The 9,112-nt window shown below is 49.5% G+C and overlaps 1 pseudogene; it reads right to left on the bottom strand.

The window, feature by feature from the left end:
• Positions 1–6,036: 6,036 nt before the first annotated feature.
• LOC127193466 (uncharacterized) lies at positions 6,037–6,188 on the bottom strand (annotated as a pseudogene).
• Positions 6,189–9,112: the final 2,924 nt, after the last annotated feature.

The raw sequence follows: 9,112 nt of genomic DNA, 5'->3' as shown, positions 1-9,112 counted from the left end.
CGACTGTGCTGCCTTCCCTGGCAGAGGACACCAGCATTGTCCACCATGAATCCTGCAGGTAGAAAGTGAGGTGCTCAAGTTCCAGCTGACCCCACATAGCTTATCAGTGTTTTTCCTGGAACCCACAGTGGTGCCGAGAAGCTCAGCTGAGGAAAGCCTCACTTTCACCCACCTGGAAGATGAGCAGAGGAAGTGATGCAGATGTAATCTTAGAGGGCATGAGGCCACCACAGAAAGGGGACATTCACTGTGTCCTAGACCTTGATGGACCTTTTCTGAGTGACCCAGGAGGGTGGGGACTGGACGTGAAGATTCCGCTCTTGCATCATGCACCCCGTGTCAGGCCTGTGTGTCAGGCATTGTCCAGCATCTCACGGGAGGCATGGCAACCCTATAGATGAAGATAGACTGTGCCTGTGTTACAGAGGGCATGGTGTTTCCGAAAAACTATAGCTTTAAGATTGCACGATCCAGCCACTGACCATTATGTCAAGCTCATCACCTCACCGTGCAAAGGTCTAAGACCGTGTCTTGCTATTGATACGCTGTCCTAATTTGAACTCTGTGGCTGTGATAAATCACTATCCAAACAAACATGGGAGAAAAAGAGTATATTTGGCTTGTACTTTCTTTTAGCTTTTTTCTAAAGGGTTATTTACTTATTATTATTATGTATACAGTAGTCTACATGTACACCTGCAGGCCAGAAGAGGGCATGAGATCACATTGTAGATGATTGTGAGCCACCATGTGGTTGCTGGGGATTGAACTCAGGACCTCTGGAAAGGCAGTCAGTGTTCTTAACCTCTGAGCCATCTCTCCAGCCCTGGTTTGTAGTTTCCATATCACAATCTACTGAGAAAAGTCAGAACAGGAACTCAAAGCAGGGACCTAAAGGAAGGGACCATGGAGAAAGCTGCTTACTGGCTCTCTCTGGGTTGCTCAGCTTCTTTTCTTATATATCCCAGGCTCACCTGCCTAGGGATGGCATTGCCCACAGTGCGCTGGGCCCTCGCACAGTAATAAACAATTAAGGAAATGCCCCACGGGTTATGCCCATAGGACACTCTAATGGAGTAAATCCTCTTCCCAGGCGACTCTAGCTTATACCAAGTTGACAAAAACTACCCAACACATACACCTTGTTAACCACGGGGACATAAGTTTGCCTGGCCATGGTCAGGAACAATAATATGGAGCATTCATGTTTCAGGTGCCCAGGAATGGAGGTTTTGTCAGGGCTACTGAGTGGATGTGAGGGGAGTGTGGGAAGTCTCTCCTTTCTTGCTTTTAAAGTTGTCAAGTGCCTGCGTCTTTGTGCGTGGCCCACTGATAGCAATGCACATGAGTGTGTGCTGACTCAGCCCCACAGGGAGAGACACCCTAGGCTGAACTGTACACAGCTGTCAGAGGGAGTTTCCCTGACTCTGAGTCAGTTAACACACTAGGGATGGGCTGTGGGAAGGGAGCATCATACACCAGACAGGCTCAGAGTGCAAGCAAAGCCATATCCTTACACTGAACACTGTAGTCCCCGAGGCATCACCGATCCCCCCACAGACCCTCTGACACAGTGAGGACTCACACACATCAATGAATGAGACAAGTGTTTCTGGGACACGTGTGCCTCCTATTTCTACTCCCTGGTATATACACTGGTTCAATAGTGTCTCTCCAAATTTAAGGTTACCCAGAAATTAACTGAAAGTGGTCTTTACAGATACAATTAGTTAAGTTAAAATGAGTTAAATTAAATTAAAGTGAGTTCATTTAAATAATTACTCAAAATAAAGTGAGATCATGGTACATTCGAATGACATGCCCAAATCAGATAAGTCTGCTTTCTTATATAGAAAGACATGAGACACACATCTGCGCATGCACAAGTACACACACACACACACACACACACACACACACACACACACACACAGAGAGAGAGAGAGAGAGAGGGGGGGGGGGGAGGTGTATGTACTGCAGCTCCATAACATGTTTGAGTTGTGAGATGTGTAGTGTGCATGTGGTGTGAGGTAGGTTAGGTGTGTGTGGTATGAAGTGTGGGAAGTAGGTGTGGTGTGAGGTATATAGAGTACGTGTACATGTGGCACGTGTAGTGTGTGGCATATAGTGCCACAGCTTGTGACAATTGTGACATATGTAGTGTTTGTAATGGTATACGGTATGTATTGTTTATATGGTGTGTGGCCCTTTGTCCTCGGTGGTTCCTGTCCATCCATCCACCCTCCCTGCTATCACCTGAGCTTTCTGCCTGGAGCTGTCTCTGTCTCTCTCTCTGTCGCTCTCTCTCTCTGTCTGTCTCTGTCTCTCTGTCCCTCTCTCTCTCTGTTTCTCTGTCTCTCTCTCTGTCTTTCTCTCTCTCTGTGTCTCTCTCTGTCTCTCTCTGTCTCTCTCAAGATTTATTATTTATTATGTATACAGTGTTCTCCCTGCATGTGTGCCTGCAGGCCAGAGATGGCACCAGATCTCATTACAGATGGTTGTCAGCTACCATGTGGACCTCTGGAAGAACAGCCAGTGCTCTTAACCTCTGAGCCATCTCTCCAGCTCGCCTGGAGCTCTCTTGATCCTCCTGTGGTCATGTTTCTCACTCCTCTTTCTTTTCTGCCTTCTGTTCAAATACCCCTCTGAGTTGCTGCTGCAGACAGTTTTGAGTTTGTGCTTGTCTGCGATGTTCAAGCACATGGCCCAGGAAGTGTGGGTGACGCCTTCACCTTGGAAAACTGACAGCAGCCCTCCAGGCTGATGTAGCGGCCCCGAAGCTGGGTGGCAAGTTGGTCATTCATCACCGGTTGTTTTTATTTATAGGGACTCAGAATAGTGTTTTAGCTCTTACCATCTCTATCTAGGTTGTTATAGCTCGGAGGTGAGGTTATGGGGTTCAGTTAGAGGAAATAGACCATCAGGGGACAGATGTCGAGGCTTATTATGTATAGCCTGCCCTGCTTCCTGCCCATTCTGCTTGCTGTTCTGGCCAGATGTGAGCAAGCAGCTTCAGTCTCTTGCTAGTATGATGGACTAAGATTGTGAGTCAAAATTAATCTCTCCTTTCTTATTTCTTGTCAAACGTTTGGTGGCAGCAAGGAAGAAATAACTGATTCAGTGGCCCAGAAAGCCTTGTCCATTGCAGAGGGAAGAACTCTGGGCTCCTGAGGGATCTAGTCCAATGGTCACCCTGATCCAAGTCTCTTAGGAGGAACCCTGAGTCATTGTCACAGTCATGTGTCTCTGCCTGGCAGAGTGGCCTGAGTTCCCGGCAGCTCTTCTGTTCTCATGACAATGCGGGCAGCTCCTTCTCACCGGTCACTGGCCCATTCTATTCTCTTTACTGGAAACATAAGTACGAGGTTGGTCTCTTCAACTAAGTGAGCTGACGGTTCATTGTTCCCACTAGAAGTGTGGTAGAAATGCCTGTTGTGGACTTGCTGCTGAATACAAGATCTGCTGCCATTTTCACTTTCAAAGAACGGTTATGCTCATTATATTATATTACATTATGTTAATTTGTTTGTTTGTTTGCTATGTTGGGGGGTATATGTGTGCCATGGGACACATGTGGAGGCCAGAGGAAAATCTGTGGTGTCTCATTCTACCACGTGGATCATGAGATTGGATTCAGGTAGTCAGGCTTGACCACAGCTGCCTTTACCTATGGAGCCATCTTGCTGTCCTCGGTTTTCATTTTCTAAGTTTCATTCTATTTTAGGTTTTAAAAAAAATCACTGGAAAACAGCAAAGTATTTTAGTCCATCCCCAGCAAATTATGTCACTGAATAATAACTTAATGCAGTGCCCAGTATAAGGACATTCCCTCAGCCCTGCTAGACAATGAGTGAAGATGGTCTTTTTTTAATTTTTAAAAAATTTAAAACTTTTTATTGATTCTTTGTGAGTTTTCACGTCATGTACCTCAGTCCCACTCATCTCCCTTCAAACCCACCCTTCACTCCTGCAACCCTCCCAAATAAAGGACACATACACACACACACACACACACACACCACCACCACCACCACCATCACCACCAACAACAACAACAATAACAACAACAAAAACAGCATAGAAAACCATCTCATCGTGGAAGCTGCATTGTGTCACAGTGTGTGCCACAGTACACCCCTCTGTCCTCACATCTTCATTTGCAAATGTTCATTGCAGTGAGTCACTGGTCAGATCTTTGGCTTCTGTGACACCATCAATATTGGATCTTCCTTGGGACTCCTCCCGGTTATCCTGTTGTTGCCATGTGTCACAGAGATCCTGCAGCTTTGGATCAGCAGGACTGGATCTTTCACATGCACCAATCATTTGCAGGTTTTAGGGTAGGCCAATTCAGAGTCCTGGATCTGGGCCTGGGTGTTAGCTGAGCTGGTCAGCAAGCCTGTTCTCCCTTATCCACACCACCAGGGTGAGCTCTCCACCACTGTTCCATCTAGGCCACCCAATGCCACCATAGGCAGGTGGCAGGGTCAAGCTCTCCTGCTCTCATGTGCTTAGGCTGGTCCACCTGCACCCACATCTCCAGAGCCAGCTGCACTGTGCTGCCCAGTCAAGGTGTTGGACACACTCTTGCAAGTGCTGCAGCCTGTGAGGGTCACCCGTGCCATCTACATCAGGGACAGCTCCACTGTTGCTCAGATAAGGTGTGAGGCCAGCTCTTCAGAATGATACAGATAGTGGGGTGGGGGTGGGGAGCCGGGGAGGGCTAGCTCTCCAGTTCTCATGGCCCCAGGGCCGGCTCTTCCAGCTATTGCAGGTGGTGAGGGGGAAGGGAGAGAGCATCATGCTACTTCACACCAGGTGAGTGGTGGGGCCATCTCTCCTGCACTCATATCCTTGAGGCTGGATTACCTGCACCCGCTCCACCAGGACCAGCTCTTCTGTGCTGCCCAGATGAGGTACAGGACTCATTCTCCCAAGCTCTGCAGCCAGAGAGGGACAGGGCCAGCTCACCTGTTCTGATGACCCCAGGGCCAGCTTTTTTGACTGCTGCAGGTGGTGAGGGGCAAGTGTGTGTGTGTGTGTGTGTGTGTGTGTGTGTGGAAGGCATCACCCTCACATCCATGTGGCCTCATAGGCAGATGAGTAGGGGGGACAACTCTCTCGTGCTCTCTTCCTCAGGACCGGCTCACCTGCATTGCCCTTGACACTATGGTCAGCCCTGCTGTACTGTTTAGGTGAGGTACAGGGCCTTCTCTTTCAAGTGCTGCAACTGCTGAGAGGTAGGGATAGCTCTCTTGAGCTCGTGACCTCGTGGGCAGCTTTCCCAACTAAAGGAGGTCACAAAAAGTGGGTTGGAGGGCAGCATCACCTCTGCACCCATGCCACCCCATGACAGATGAGTGGTGGGGTCAGCTCTTCCACGGTCACATCCTCAGGGCCAGCTCACCCACACCCCCTCAGCCAGGGCCCACTCCACTGTGCTGCCTGGGTGAGGCACAGGGCTTGCTCTCCTGAGTGCTGCCACTGGTGAGAGATGGGGCCAGCTCTCTAGAATGCCTGCATCGAGTGAGGGGTGGGGCCAGTTATGCACAGCCCCTCAACATCCACATGGTCCTCAGTGGCTGTCCTAACCAGGGACATCCCAGTGTTCTTTAGTGGTAATATTTGCCATGGGCATTGGTGCCAATCCCTCCCACTGCGTGGCCGTGGACTCAGACATGGCCCTCAGCAGCAGCACAGGCTGAAACCTCATTGGGGCTGCAAATGGCCGGGCTGGTCCCTCACAGCAGGCTACTCTTTTCCATCCCTGAGTCTCCAGTTCCATCTCTCTTTATAATGTTCAAGCTGCTCCACTTCTCTTTCTTTCTCATCCAACCACCACATGCTCACACACTGCAGGCTGGCCACGTGGTTGAGTGAGATCATCCATCCACGATGTATGGCGTGGTGGCAAGTGGGTGTCTATGACCTGCCTGTGCCGTGTGGGGGAGCTCTGTGTGGCATGGTGGAATGCGGGTCTCTGTCGGTCTTCCTTCCCTCACGCTGTGTTACCTGGATTTGATTTGACTTGTTTTTTTATGTGTCCTAGGCATAAGACAGCTTTGGCCACCTAGTCATGCACCAAGCTAGGGTTAACAAAGGACTGCCATCTGCTCTGCCCTACCCTGACTGATATAAGAACAGCACCAACACCACCAAGGTGTCTCTTTGCCCATTGCCAGTGGGGATAAGGATGGTCTTACATGTTCATCTCAGGAAGATGGCGACATGGACTGGGAGATGCCTCAGTGGGCAAGGCTCTTTCTTCACAAGTACGAGGCCCCAAGATCAGATCCTTAGAACCCATGGAAAGCCACCATGTGTGTGTCTGTAATACCATCGCTCCTAAGGGGGGGGGGGGGGGGGAGACTGGAGAATCTCTGGAAGCCGGAGGCCAGTGTGGTGCACACAAAGGCAAAAACAAGACAGAAAGTGAGGGCCAACACTCAAGTTTATCCTCCAACCACCACAGGCATGTTAGGGCACATGCATGCCCCTCACAGATATATTTTCAAAGATTTCTGTATTTATTTTATGTGTATATGTGATTGACTGTATGTATGTATGTATGTATGTATGTGCACCATGCATGTGCAGGAGCCCAGAGACCAGAAGAGAGGATTGGGTACCCTAGAACCTGAGCTACATGTGATTGTGAGCCCCTTGAACCCCACAAGAGCAGCAAATAAGCCTTTTCACCAGCCCCAGATTATACATATATATAATATATATATAATATTATGTAATGTCTCTTTGGGTTGGTAGCAGTTATTTGGTGTGCAGATGGCTCCTTATGATAGCTACCAAGGTGTCTGGAGCCAACAGGCCCTGCCTCCCCTCTGCTGCATTAAAGGCCGTGGGTGGAGTGAGCCAGACCTTCCTTCCCAGGGGCTCTTCACATGGTGTTCTTTCTGTCTGAGGGCTCAGCAGCTCCGCCTGACAAGGGCAAGTGGGTTCCATTGTGGTTCCTTCTTAGCTCAAGTTCAGTTCCCAATGCTGCTAACTTTATGCACGTCTCCTGACCCATACTGGGTCCAGGAAGCAATGAGTGCGTCTGTCTTTGCCCAGTATAGACTTCTCCTTGCTTGGCTCTCCATAGTCTACTTGGTAAGTGAGATTGTTGACAGTCTTTGTTGAGTCAAAGTTTTAGGTTTTATTGCTTTGTTTTTTTATTCGTGAGACAAAGACTCCTATAGTTCAAGCTGTTCTTGAGTTTTCTACATAGCTGAGGGTAACCTTGAGCTCCTGATCTCCTTGCCTCCACTCCTAAGCCCTGAGAGTACAGATGTGGGCCAGCACACCCAGCTTATGCCGTGACTTGGATCGAACCCAGGGCTTTGCATATACTAGGCAAGGGCACCATCAGCTAAGCCATATTCCCACTCCTGCATGCTATATTTCAATGGCACATTTTAGCTCTGCCAGTGACATACCTGGCTACAGAGGCCAGGAGGGTCTACCCACCCTTACCATATAATGTGTGGAGTGGTTATTCCCATGGACAGTCGCCATGTATCTCTCCGTTTTTGTCTTGTCACATGAGCATGGATTTCAGGTATTATCAGCACAAAACCTCATAATCCAGCTATCTCCATAGGAACCTAGTTCTGAGCTAGGCATGAGGGATGACTCCCAGATGTGCTGATTAAATGAACGAATGAACGAACAAGTGAAGGAACAAATGAATGAATGAGAGGCACTGGTTAGTTCATTCTAAGCGGAAGGAGAGCCAAGGAAGTGTCCATTCTCCAGAGTCTTGGGCACCCATAAAGTCTGCCAGTGTGTCCATGCCAGAAGCTGTCATGTGTGCAATGGCGGCCTGCCTCTTCCTTCTCTAGATCCCATGTCTCACCGGGCTGCCTGCTTCTCGTCTCAAGAAACCAGCCAGAGTGAGGCCCTGAGCTGGGCTGCCTGGGCTTGTTCCCAGACCAGGCAATGAGCTCCCTATGCTGGCTCCAGGATCCTGTCCTGGCGACTGCATCAAAGCTCCGTCTAGCCCTCGGGGCTGAAGTTGCTGGAGGTGGCCGCACATTCCTGTGGGTCTTGGCAGAGAGATGTTCCACAAAGTACAGATGAGAAGTCTGAAGGCTACAAGATGCATTCTGAACCTGTGTACACAAAGCCTGTCCGGGAACTCGAGGCCAGACCTGAGTGGCCACCCAGGAAGGCAGGGTTGTGGATACTGTTAGCACTGGTGGTCAGTGTCTGTTGGCAACACTTCTGAGCAATGAAGTTTATACCTCCTCCCACCTCCAACCTCTCCTCCCTGATCCATCTGTAGAGAAGGCCCTCAGTGCATGCTTGGCTGAAGATCTGTCACTATTTAGCAGGCTCTGGAAGGCAGAGATTTGGGCAGGGCAACTCAAAGTTGTACTTTGTGACTGCTTTTGCTAAGAACAAGATAAATGCCCGGTATTGTTACGACGTCCACTATGAGGAATGGTAATGTCACCCTTCTGAATGGCAAGGGGACTATGTGTGTTTTCACAACTGGGCAAGGGATGCACTTTGGAAACCCATTGCCCACCGCACTATACTTGTGGTCATGGCTGTCTTCCGTCAAGATGTTGAGGGTGTGGCTAGGTAGCTCAGATGAAAATAGGGCTCCCTCCGCTGGAAGCTGTCGGTCTGTACCCAGGTGGCTGTTCTCTGCTCACGGTCAGCCAGGCTCCACCCCGCAAGCAGAACACTGCCCTTCCCCTTGGGGTGTGGCATCGCTGCTGCAGCTTCCTAGCTAATAACATGTATGTGATGAAGCCCGGTTGCTAGGCTGCATCTGGTCATCTCCAGGGCCGGCACTTGCTGCCAAATCTGAAGGAGAAGCTACCTAGGAGGGCCTGCGCGTCTGTGTGTTGCCATCCCTCCTGCCTAGTATGAAGGCCCACAGGCCCATGATACCCCCTGGGCACAGAAACCAGTCTCATCTCTCCCATCCAGTACCTACTCGCCCATAGCCAGCAGCTTACTGTGAGGTCCTGTCATCTCTGACTTCGTCCATGCTCCTGTTGTGAGAAACGTTTTATTGCACTTCCTTCATTTCTAACAAAAACTGGAGGCCATTAAAAAATTAAGGTGCTATAAAACATGATGTAATAAAAAACAAGGTCTACAA

Source organism: Acomys russatus, chromosome 8 (genome assembly GCF_903995435.1).
Source record: "Acomys russatus chromosome 8, mAcoRus1.1, whole genome shotgun sequence".
NCBI classification, from domain to species: Eukaryota; Metazoa; Chordata; class Mammalia; order Rodentia; family Muridae; genus Acomys; species Acomys russatus.
The sequence above is the reverse complement of the archived record's forward strand: the minus strand, read 5'-3'. Positions and strand labels throughout refer to the sequence as shown.